General features: G+C 41.8%; 1 protein-coding gene across 5 annotated transcripts in view; it reads left to right on the top strand.

The window, feature by feature from the left end:
* The window catches only part of cep85l (centrosomal protein 85, like), a 355373-nt gene that overhangs the window by 170529 nt on the left and 171921 nt on the right, over nt 1–12923 (top strand). The gene's annotated exons all lie outside the window — the stretch shown is intronic.

Genomic DNA, 12923 nt, shown 5'->3' with positions numbered 1-12923 from the left:
AGGTGGGATGGAACATTTGACAGAGCAGTAAAGTCTATCGATTTTGCATGGAAATTCAAACAAAGGGAGGCTACAAACAGATTAAGACAGGTTAACTGAGTAAGCAACAAGGTGGTTTATAGAGTATAATGTATAGAAGTTGAAGTTATTTACATTGGTTTAAGAATAGAAATGCAGAATGTTTTTCAAAAGGTGTGAAACTTGTAAGTCTGGATGTTCAAAGAGACTTGGGTGTGCTTGCACCAGGAAAGTTAGCACGCCAGTGCAGTAAGCAATTAGGAAAACAAATGGCCTTTCTTGCAAGGGGAATTGAGTACAAGAATATGGAAGTTATGCCACAACTGTACAGAGTTTTGATGCAACCATACCTAGAATACTGTGTGCAGTTTAAAACGAATACACATCCACAGCAAAGGTTCAATAAATTTGTACTAGGATGAGGGGTTTGTCCTATGATGAGAGGCTCCACAAATTGGGATTATATTCTCTGGGATTTATAAGAATGAGGGGCAATCTCATTCCATGCCATGGCTATCAGACTAACAGTGTGGAAGGAAAACTCCATTGGGGAGAATGAGGGGTGGCACTAATGGCAACCTATTATATTCTCTGGGGTTTAGAAGAATGAGGGGCGATCTCATTGAATCACATAGAGTCACAGATGTCTACAGCATGGAAACAGACCCTTTGGCCCAGCTTGTCCATGCCGGCCAGTTTCTATCACCAAGCTAGCCCCACTTGCCCGTATTTGGCTCATATCCCTCTATACCCACCCTGCCCATGTAACTGTCTAACTGGTTTTTAAAGGAAATAATTGTACCCACCTCTACCACTGTCTCTGGCAGCCCGTTCCAGTTGCTCACCACCCTCTGTGTGAAGACATTTCCCCTCTGATCTCTTTTGTATCTCTCCCCTCTCACCTTAAACCAATGTCCTCCAGTTCCAGACTCCTCTACCTTTGGGAAAAGATGTTGACTATCTCCCTTATCTATGCTCCTCATTATTTTATAGACCTCTATAAGATCACCCCTAAACTCCAGGGTAAAAAGTCCCAGTCTATCCAGCATCTACTTATAACTCAGACCATCAAGTCCGATCGATGGGCCATCAAATCTGCTCTGCTATTCAATATGATCATGGTTGACCTTGGGCTTTACATCTATTTTACTACCCACTCCCCATATCCCTTTCTTCCCTGAGAGACCAAACATCTGTCTATCCTAGCCTTAAATGTATTCGATGAAGGAACATCCAGAACACTGTGGGGCAGAGAATTCCAAAGACGCAGAACTGTTTGAGTGAAATAATTTCTCCTTGTATCAGTCCGAAATGATCAGTCCCTTATCCTGAGACTGTGCCCTCATGTGTTAGATTCCCCGAGCAGCAAAAACAATTTGCTCAGTCTGCCACCCTACTTCCCCCCCCGATCTGTTGTCAGGATATTTCCTCCTGTTAGAGATTGGATTCCAGCCTCACCGGGGTGGGATTGCCGGGGGGGGGGGGGGGGGAGGGGGGGGGTGCATCTGCTATCAGGAAGATCGTGGCAGTACCATCAACTTTCTGTGAATTGGTCCATTAATGGACTTGTTTGGCTGCCCACTGCTGCTGGGCGGGTAGCCTCTGTCACGTTGACCCCGCCTCCAACAAGTTGCTTGGAGAGTTGAACATATTGGGACTGCTGGCTCGATGTGCTATTTTGCAAATTTACTCCTGTCCACACCTCTTAACCAAGAATAATCAGGTCTGCAGGTTTCTCCTAATCATGACAAATTTTACAATCATAAATACAGGGTAGCATGTGCTGCCTATGATGAAACTATTTATTGGTAAGAGAAACAGGGGTAAGAGAGCAGATGTTTGACTATTGGTTGTATCTAAACTCTAGTTGTTCAGGAAAAGTTAATGTTCCATCTGTTGGAGTTAGAACTTTCCGGGCATGGGTTTAAAAATTTTAATTTCTTTGGAAGTGTGAATATGATATCATGTTGACACACATGACCAGGGTTGACAAATCTTGGAAATAATTTTCCAGACACTCGTGCTTGTTACAAATTTGAAGCAATGGGATAATTCCTCAATATCTTCAAGTCCTCAAATTTGGAGGCACAACTTGCATACCGTGAGTATAGGTCATTTTTGCATTTGAAAATGACCAGTCTACTTCCCATGTTTTCCCAAAGCTCTTTTGCAACATGTGAAGAATCTTGGCACAGGTGAAGATTCAGAAATCTACTCTAGTTAAGTCCTTAACATATAGCCTTAACCTTCACCTTCCAGTGTTGACACAGAGAGATTTCCCTGTTAGCAGTGCCACGAATTATGGAGGCTCAGACTTTGGCAGCAATGCTGTAAAATAAACAAAGTCTCAATTGAATGAAGCTGTGCCTACAGGTCAACTCCTCAAAAGACAGCAGCCATAAATAGCAAATATAATTGTTGCTTGCCAACATAGGCTACAGTGCCCTTCCCATCATCAGCTGCTGTGCCTTTCCCACCTATCAAAGATGGTGATAGCGAGCCAGAAACAAAATTACAAAATGCAAGCTGCATGTAAGTTCACAAGTGTATTTGTGCAACTTTTCCTTGTTTGTTTCTCTGGTGCTAAGGAATTTACCCAAAATATAAATGGGGTGATTTCGCAATACCAAAATAGTCCCAGAATAGAAACATAGAAAATAAAAGCGGGAGGAGGCCATTAGCCCTTCGAGCCTGCTTCGCCATTCATTATGATCATGGCTGATCATCAAGTTCAATACCCTGATCCTGCCTTCCCCCCCATATCCTTCGATCCCTTCAGCCCCAAGCTTTATTTAATTTATTTTTAAATTACACAATGTTTTGGCCTCAACTATTTTCTGTGGTAGCGAATTCCACAGATTCACCACTCTCTGGGTGAAGAAATTTCTCCTCACCTCAGTCCTAAAAAGTTTATCTTTATCCTCAAACTATGACCCCTACTTCTGGACTCCCCCACCATCGATAACATTCTTTCGTAATCTACCCTGACTGATCCTGTTAGAATTTTGTATGTTTCTATGAGATCCCCTCTCTTTATAAACCCAAATTAATGTAATCCTAACCGATTTAGACTCTCCTCATATGATGGACCCACAATTCCAGGAATCAGCCTGGTGAACCTTCGCTGCACTCCATCCATAGCATGAACTTCGGGCGGGATTCTCCGATCCTGGGGCTAAGTGATGACGCCGTCATAAACGCCGGAGCGTTTTACGACGATGTCATCTGGTCGCTAGGAACGCCGATCCTGCGCCGCGCAAGGGGCCAGCACAGCACTGGAGAGCCTCACGCTGCTCCAGCTGCAGATACGGGCGTCAGAACGGACGTCAGCACGGGCTGCGCGGGTCTTGGCCGGCGTGGAGGAACATAGGCCCCCACCAGGATAAGTCCGCCCGCCGATCGGTAGGCCCCCCGTTTAATTACTTAAACACCATTGACTGGGATTTCAGTGTCCTATTGCATGATCTCTGAAAGCAACATTAACTATGGCCGGAATTTTCACATTTTTTTTCAAAGTGTTGCCTTGGGCGTGAAAAGTGGAAGGCAGCCAGCGGGTTTCCGTGCCATATTTTCAAAAACAAATATGAAAGAAAATGGAAGGGCTGGGTCCCACAATGCTATGCTGGCAAGGCAGGTTCTGATTCAGCCTGCCCCATCAGCAACTTAGGCTTTTGAAAGCTCGAGTCGCCCGGAAGCAATGCCAGGGGGCAGTGGTGGGGGCAGTGCTTGGGGACTGCATGTACCTGTGTGCCTCCAGCAGATGCATCATGGGAGATCTCATGTGGGCACACCACTGTGAATGGACATTGTAATGTGGATGATAATTGTATTTAAATTAATGCAAATACCCATCCCGACTTTGAAAGTCGGGATTTCCATTGCGTCATTGGTGGGGAATGGGGAAAACCAAGCAGAAAATCCTGCCGATGCAAAAGCTGTTTTGGGACTCCTGCTGGATTCTCTGCCCCCTCCACTGTTCCCACCCCCTGAAAAAGAGGGACTGAAAATCCCTCCCCTATGGATACATAAAATAATCCTCTCAGTATGACACTGTGAGTTGGGTTTTGATAAGAAGTTCACGGGTTAAAATCTGAAATTATTTTTTGAAGGCATCACATCAGCTAAACAGGGTTAATCATGGAAGTGTAATTTGCATTGCATGCTGAGAGGGTTTGTTCAGGATGTGTTATTGTGCAGTACACTAAATTTCGTGAAGCAGACACGAAGCTTGAGATTTCCTGAATGTGACATTTTTTCAAATTGTTCAAATGAAGCAATCAGTACAGGCTCCAAAATGCACTTTGGTATGTGTCTGAACTGTCGTATTGTTACACTGTTGGGGGAGCTCTGGCTTCTGATTATCAGTACAGTTAAAGTCACAGCTTTAATGCCAAAGGGTTGACATAATTCTACATTTGTCTCATTATGTGGGAACATTGTTAATTACAGTTGGAGTATTATCTTCTGGTTGCCATTTACTGCAGACTGAATCCTGACTGTAAGGCACTAACTACATTTGAGATGTTATTCAGAATTAAAAGAGTGGTATGAAATCTGTTCTGGAATAAATCTACCTCCTGCAGTCAAACACTACCTTTGTCACAAGTTATTTCACAATGAGGGAAAACATGGTACGAGAGTGGATATCAATCAGTGTGGGGAGAAATTAAGAGATGGCCATATGATTAAGTCTAGAAATTTTCTTCCACTTCGACCGCTTGAATTTAATATTGGTTTTCTGAACACCCAAGTTAAAAAATTTCAGTTGAGTTCAATATCGAAGTGTTTGCACTTTTAGACGTGTAATGGCAGCATTCCTCACGAATGCCATTTTTAAACATTTCAATGATACGTCCGGACAAATAGACACATCTGAACGATACGTTTATGATCTACAAATTAAATCTTGCTAATTACTGATTAGCTAATATCCATAAATTCTGATTCCATGTATTTCAATGTTATTGCGAAACAAAATAATTTCATGTGATTTGGGGATTATTGACGATGTACCTTGAAAATAATCATATGTTCAAAACAGCTTTTGGATCTCGTAAATGGCTTGTCCAGACAGCAGTTGGCACATTTGAAACACAGCAGTTATTGCAAAAATCCTTGTAGTCATTGAATGTTGTTTTCTCAGATGCATAGGTCTTTGATTAGTGGTTGCATTTTGATTGGATTTTTCTTCCCAGATCTGAAAGCAACAGTAGTTGCACATAGTCTTCAGGACATAGCAAAAAAATTAAAAATTCAGTACAAGATAAGAAAATCACATGAGTTTAACAATAATAAACATTAATAACAACACAATGATAATTAGGAGGAAATTCAGGATCAGGCTGAAACCTCGGTTGTTTGCCAGATAATCCATTCCGTCTTTTGCTTTGTATCAGTTGGCTTTGATGGTGTGCAGTGAATTAAGTTGTATATCTTGTAGAAACTATTGGTGCCTCCTTATTTTCTTTGCCTCATGTACCTATGTTCGGCATTTCAACTTTCCATCATCTTTTACTTTTCCATTTCCCTGTTGAATAAATAAATATTTGATGAGGATTTCTATACAAGCACAAATGACATGCTACTAAAATTCTACCATCATCTGATACCAGACAAAGATTTTAGACTTATTTACAAATAATAACTACACTTCAAAATGTAACATTCACTACCTCCACCACCGACAAACAGTGGTAGCCATGTGTACCATCTACAAGATGCACTGCGGGAACTCACCAAGATTCCTTGGGCGGCACCTTCCAAACCCATGACAATTACCATCTAGAAGGACAAGAGCAGCAGATACCTGGGAACACCACCACCTGGAGGTTCCCCTAAAAGCCACCCACCACTCTGACTTGGAAATATATCGCCGTTACTTCACTGTCGCTGGGTCAAAATCCTGGAACACCCTCCCTAACAGCACTGTGGTTGTACTTACACCTCAGGGACTGCAGCAGTTCAAGAAGGCAGCTCACCACCTTCTGAAGGGCAACTAGGGATGTGCAACAAATGCAGGCCTCACCAGTGACACCCACGTCCCATAAATGAACACTTGCATTGCCATGGTTTTAAAATGTTTTAGCCATCTATCCTGCTGTCTTCTGTGGCCCAATGTGTCACTCTTATTAAATGCCTTGTGATGATTTATTATGTTAAAGCTGCTAATAAATAAAAATGTTGTTGTTGTTTATACCTGTTGCACTTTGTTAAACCTTATCGATGGCAATCTATTTCCTGGGGCATATGCACTTGAGAATTAGAAGCCTTAAATTCAAGCTCAGACGTACCAACTAATCTTCACACATGAAATGTTTTTCTTGTTCTCTCTCTATTTCCTCCCCCTCCCTCCCCCACTACAACTCACCAAACAACATAATTAAGCACCTTGACATGAATTTAACCATTTGTAGGCTGCGCTTTCACTTGAATTGCTTTTATTTTGGTGGAGAAAGATTACCGAGAGTGAAAGGTTAATGCTTTCCAGACACCGTTCTACTTGCTACCATATAAAGTAATTTGGAAGGGCTCATGCTTGGAGTAGAGGTACTTTTCCTCTTCATGGGGAGCCGTCCAAAAAACAATTTTATACTTTATTTTTAAATGCTAATGGTTGAAGAGTTTGACCATTTAGGGTAAAGTGTAAAAGCATTCTTGTAGCTGAATAAATAGGAAACATGCCATAATATGTAAAACATTCATTGTATGCCTGCTTTCCAATAACAATATAGCATAACATTACTTAGGGTTTATGCGCAAATAATCTGTGGTGTATGATTTAGTTCTGTCCTCCCAGGTAATGAATGAATATGTTTTTCTGTAATTCTTAATTCTTCAGAGGTGCCCACAAGAATCGGTGGTAATTCTTATTCACAGCGTGAGGATTAATGATGCATTAAGGGGCAGCAGGGTAGCATGGTGGTTAGCATAAATGCTTCACAGCTCCAGGGTCCCAGGTTCGATTCCCGGCTGGGTCACTGTCTGTGTGGAGTCTGCACGTCCTCCCCCTGTGTGCGTGGGTTTCCTCCGGGTGCTCCGGTTTCCTCCCACAGTCCAAAGATGTGCGGGTTAGGTGGATTGGCCATGCTAAATTGCCCGTAGTGTCCTAATAAAAGTAAGGTTAAGGGGGGGGTTGTTGGGTTACGGGTATAGGGTGGATACGTGGGTTTGAGTAGGGTGATCATGGCTCGGCACAACATTGAGGGCCGAAGGGCCTGTTCTGTGCTGTACTGTTCTATGTTCTATGTGACATAACATTCCGTTTTTCCTGCAATATGTTGGATGCACTGGCCCACAAAATCTCCCTTTTACTTTCATAGAAAATATTAGACGCAGATTAACTGAGACTAAATAAAAATCAAGACTGCATTTTACTTGATCAAATTCTGTTATTATACTCCAGCTGGGGGATAGTTTGTTGTTTAATGAGAAAGAGCTTTTGAACAAAAGAAAGGCAATGTATCACACACTATAAATTGAGAGAGTAATATTTATTGTTCCATTAACACTACATATAAACTAACATTCATTTTTTGTTGACATCAAGTAGGTTGAATAGAAATGATCATTTATGCATTACAATCATACTGAGTATTGTTATCTGCACTGTCTTTACAGTATAATTTCCAAAATAGAAATTGCAGTGGATGCATTGTTCCTTTCTAACCCTCAAACGGTTTGTCTGAGGGTGCCAATAAATGACTGGTTCCTTTCCCAGATTTATTAATCTGAAAAAATCATGTTTATCAATGTCAAGGCTATCAGAGTTGCTACCCTCACCCAATGTCCGTGCACACACTTCTAGAAGGACAGCAGGGGACAAAGATGTATGACTTGAATCCGATTTGTCATCCTTTGTGAATAGGGGTATCCTACTGGCCTTTTTTCCAATCTCATGATACATCATCACTGTCCAGCCAGTGAATTACTTGGAATAATTATTAATGTACCACAAATCTCTTCCCTTATCTCCTTTAGCATTCTGGGGGAAATACTGTCTATTCTTGTGGATTTATTGTTTCTGACCTATTTAAACCTGCAAAGACTTGCATTTCATTTGTATTGAATTTCCCTAGGTTATTTCCATTTGGGAAAGACATGTGCTCATATTTTCTCTTGTGAAAACATGAAGGACGTTATCAATGGGAAGATATCCTTTAATATGTTCATTCTCTGTTTCAAATCTACATACATCTCTGACTGACTTGTATTTGTTTAAAAATCCATTTAGGTCCAGATTTCTATCCCCTGGTTGGGTTTGCAGTCAGGAGATTTCATGGCTCTGTGAACTCAACCTTTAAAAATGTCCACCTGCAGGTCGGATTATCAGTGTTGGAAGTTGAGAGGGTGGAGGGGTTGGCTGAAACAGCAGTTGGAGCAGGTGACCTGGAATGAATGCACAAACTGCTGGGTGTGGAGGGGGGCTGGCTCAAGGCCTTGGTCTGTGATCTGGCGCTGTGTTTAACCAAATGAAAAAAGTTGTTCAGCACTCACCCCATCTTACCCCACACACTCCCTTTGCCTCATCCATGCTAAACCATGCCTACCATGGTCCACATGCTCCCTATGCCAAATTATTGCACATCTACCCATGCAATGCCAATCTAATGCCTTCTATCAAACCCCTATGCTACCTATCCACATGCTAACCTTTTGGAAAATAACGCCAACCTATCCCCCCAAACCTTTGCCTTTACCCCCTTCATGCCAATTTATCTAATATCCTTGAACAAGTCCTTGATGAATTTGATGCTTCCTGGTTAGCTCTGACAGGTTTGACTCTTCCTAAATTGCTTTTAAAGCTCTGACACTTATTGAACAGCTTTGACATATTCTGGATAGTAACAGTGTTATCAGGTTTGAAACTTCCTGGATAACTTTGACAAATTTGACAGCTGGTCAGCTTCTTGAAAGCTGGACAATTCCTTGACAGCTAGACAACTCTTTGATAGCTTGACAGTCTAATGATTTTCTGCTTAAAAATGTATAATTATGTACACTTTTAACAATCCCAAGGGGTGCATTACTTCTACAAAAGGTATCCTAGACCCTGTCCAAAGGAGTAATTTACCTCTCCAAGAGGGATCCTGGTTATCCAAACACATCCACTAAATTTAGACCTGCTTCTACTCTATTCTGCACGCTCCAGATTCCACACTCCTGTTTTTTTCAAAATCCTATTCCTATGCGGACAGCTGGTGATTTAAATGAGCAACTGCCTCTCCAAATTGCGGATCCAACCCAATTCCAGTCTCATCTCCTTGAAAGTGGGAAATGCCAGGGTAGCATGTGGCGCAGTGGATAGCACTGGGTCTGTGGCGCTGAGGACCTGGGTTCAAATCCTGGCTCTGGGTCACTGTCCGTGTGGAGTTTGCACATTCTCCCCATGTCTGCATGGGTTTCACTCACACAACCCAAAAGATGTGCAGGTTAGGTGAATTGGCCACGCTAAATTGCCCCTTAATTGAAAAAAAAATAATAATTGAGTACTATAAATTTATTTTTAAAAAAGAAAGTGGGAAATGCAGTGCTCAAGGGTGGGACTTGGCATTTCAGGGACTTTTCCCAAGATGCAACAATCTGCACCTGAGTTTGTTAATATTTATTTATCCTACATGCTCCACAACATGGACCTAAATCTTCTTGGGACAGGCTGAAGTTCTGCATTATTTAAAGGCAAAATGTCCAACTTCCACCCTCCCAAATCCAGGAGTTTCAGGCCTACACATTTAAAGTTGTTCTCTACTGAAATGTTACATTGCCTGTCTGCCGAATCAATTTGCTTTGTTTCTACGTTCTTTTGAAATCAACCATTTTAAACTGTCTTTGGTATTTGACAGTTTTGAATCCCAGATTATGTTGAATTTAATCATTCTATAATCACTGACTCTAGTGATGCTATGACTTCTATTTTCAGCACATTGACTAAGTTATTTATAAATACCAAAATCTCCTGGAGTTTCTTTTGCCCAGAGACATGAAGAAAATGTAGATTACTTTTGCCAACTGTTCGTACATTTTTGTAATTCATACTAGGTTGATTAATGTTGCACATTAAATGCCCTTTCTATCGCTTAATCAAAAACACTATCTTCCTTCTTGTGCAGACGTGTAGTTTACAGCAGCTTACTGTTATGATCTGAGTTAATTTTAAAACGAATTTGGAGAAAATTTTTTAATCTCCCCATCCATTCAATTTGCATTCTAATATTTTTATAACACATTTCCGAATGGAATTGATTTCCGCGGCCTTAAAAAAATCAAGTGAATTCACTCTGTAAAATTATCTTGTCTTTCTAATATAATTCCTTGGTGCAATCATATATTTACTAAAAGCTAATGATCTGATGCTTTTGCAGACCAATGACATGGTATTCTTCAATTCTGTCGTCTCTATGATGTGAGTCGGTTAGCTCACTTGGGTGGACGGCTGGTTTGTGATGCAGAGTAATACCAACATTGTGGGTTCTATTCCCATACCGACTGAGGTTAGTCAAGAAGGCTGCACCTTCTCAACCTTGTCCCTCTCCTGAGGTGTGGTGTCCCTCAGGTTAATAATAATAATCATTTTATTGTCACAAGTAGGCTTACATTAACACTGCAATTAAGTTACTGTGGAAAGCTCTCAAAGGGAAAAACAGCTTACAGTCCTCTGGGGCTTGGCAACATTTACATTTCTCTGTACGGACCGATGACAGTATTTTAAGCAAGTTGTAGTAGTCACCATTTAAATCATCATATGGTTACCAGAAATCAAATTACTATTACTGCCTAAATTAAGGACCACTGTTGACTAAATCTAACATATCTAACTTTACTAACTTTAGCTCAGATCCCTGTCTGTCAAACATGTGATAATTACCAGCTGCAATGACAATGCTAGACATGAGATTAGTTATAAATGTAATTTTGCTTGAAAGAAGGTATCACGACTGAAACAACAAATGCATTTCAAAATCATCTGATTGATTTGTATTGTTTAAATATTCCAAATTGTTTTATCCTGTTCAATAAATGAAATTCAATTGCTTAAAAAAATGTAGCTCTGCATTATGTAGTGGAAATGAAAGGGGACATTAATCAGAATTATGAAACTAGTGCGATATTGTCTAGGGGAATTGATGTGAAAGTTTTTTTTAAAGACCAATAGAACATTTCTGTGTAATATTAGAAGATTGTGTAATGTTTATTCCTGCTCCCATAAAAGAGCCGACTCAAAGAACAAGAATGATACTAAGCCATACAGATCAGAAAAGCTCCAAGGTCAGCCCTTGACTTAATTTAGACCTGGATACAACTGTACTGTTTCTTTTTGGCAGGCTGCTCATACCCACACCTCAACCATGAACCACTGCTTTCCGAAGAGAGGTAAAGGGAAGGAAGTTGTAAAAATGTCACTGGGCGAAATCTTCTTTTCTGAAATCTAAGTCCAGTGGTGGGTATGGTACTAGGAATGATTCCAATTGGGGCTACGCAATATCTTGTGCTGGTCATCTCATTAAATATGCATTCATGACGTGCTCACCAATTCTCGCGGCTGGGGCAGGCATGAAGTTGGCATCTCCTCCCATTACCTCATGGAGTCGAAGGTCTGGGAACCTGGACAACTTACATTATCCCTTCCACCTTTCCCTGCCATTGCTCCATCCTTCCCCACTAAGCCTTACTCCTTCTCTTGGTCATCCTCCATGTAACTTACACTGCCACCACCCTGTCTCAAGCATAGGCGCAGGCATTTGCGGACGTTCCCCAAAGAGGAGCAAGCTGTGGCAACACAGCTTTGATCACGGAAGAAGTCCACCTCACCAAGTGCATACCCCTTATCTGCAGTCATAGAACTGAATATTCTCATTTCTGACTGGCAGGGAACTTGATTTGGTGCGGGGAAATTAATAATGGTGAGGTGACCTTTCAACGAGCATGCATGACATGCAGAAGGGCTTCCTAGCATTTTTCATCAGGAAACTCAACCCATCTTTAACTTGCCTTCAGAGACTTGAGAATGGGAAACTCATTTTTGGCCTTGTGACAAATTAAGTTGCCCCAGCTGCCATGCTTCCCACTGCTGGCAGGACTGTAGATTATACCCACTGTATCAATTATGCTTTATGTGCCTTGCAACTGCAAAACATAGCTGAAGTCCAGACAAGTGTCGCGCTACTAAAAGCATGCTCCCATCACTGGTGGAGATCCAGTCGCAGAGCCAGGATCTACAGGAGGGGGTGTCAGCAACTCTCCAGCATCTACAAAGTGCAGCTGGAGGAGTCCAACTACCTTTGGTGCAGGGGAAGGTGCTGACAATGCGTGGCATCCGGGTCAATACTGAATGGGTGTCGTCTGTGCGGAGTATGCACGTTCTCCTCGTGTCTGCATGGGTTTCCTGTTGGTGCTCCGGTTTCCTCCCACAGTCCAAAGATGTGAAGGTTAGGTGGATTGGCCATGATAAATTGCCCTCAGTGTCCAAAAAGGTTAGGTAGGGTTACTGGGTTACGGAAATTAGGTGGCGGTGTGGGTTTAAGTAGGGTGCTCTTTCCAAGGGCCAGTGCAGACTCGATGGGCCGAGTGGCCTCCTTCTGCACTGTAAATTCTATGATTATGAGATGCTAAGGCAGGTGGGATCCTTCTTGCAACTCCTTCCTATTTGTGCGCCATTTAAATTGGTGGGCCTTTCCTAAAAGAGGCAACACCGGGCTTCTGCCAGCTTTCTGGCTAGCGGGTTACCCCCATTACATCTAGCCCTTGGCTTTTAGCTCTTCTCAGATTCACAGGAAGGAGAGTCTTTCTTGCTGAGAGGGGATATGAAACCTGGCAAAAGAATTTGAAGAGTCTCAAAATGTAGAAATATTTGGTCACATTGAACAATGTGAGCTTGTGAAAGAGTTTCAGAAATATCTGTGCACATTTTG

This window comes from Scyliorhinus canicula, chromosome 6 (assembly GCF_902713615.1).
Source record: "Scyliorhinus canicula chromosome 6, sScyCan1.1, whole genome shotgun sequence".
Classification (NCBI taxonomy): Eukaryota; Metazoa; Chordata; class Chondrichthyes; order Carcharhiniformes; family Scyliorhinidae; genus Scyliorhinus; species Scyliorhinus canicula.
Note: the sequence above shows the minus strand (reverse complement) of the source record. Positions and strands in the feature narration are given on the sequence as shown.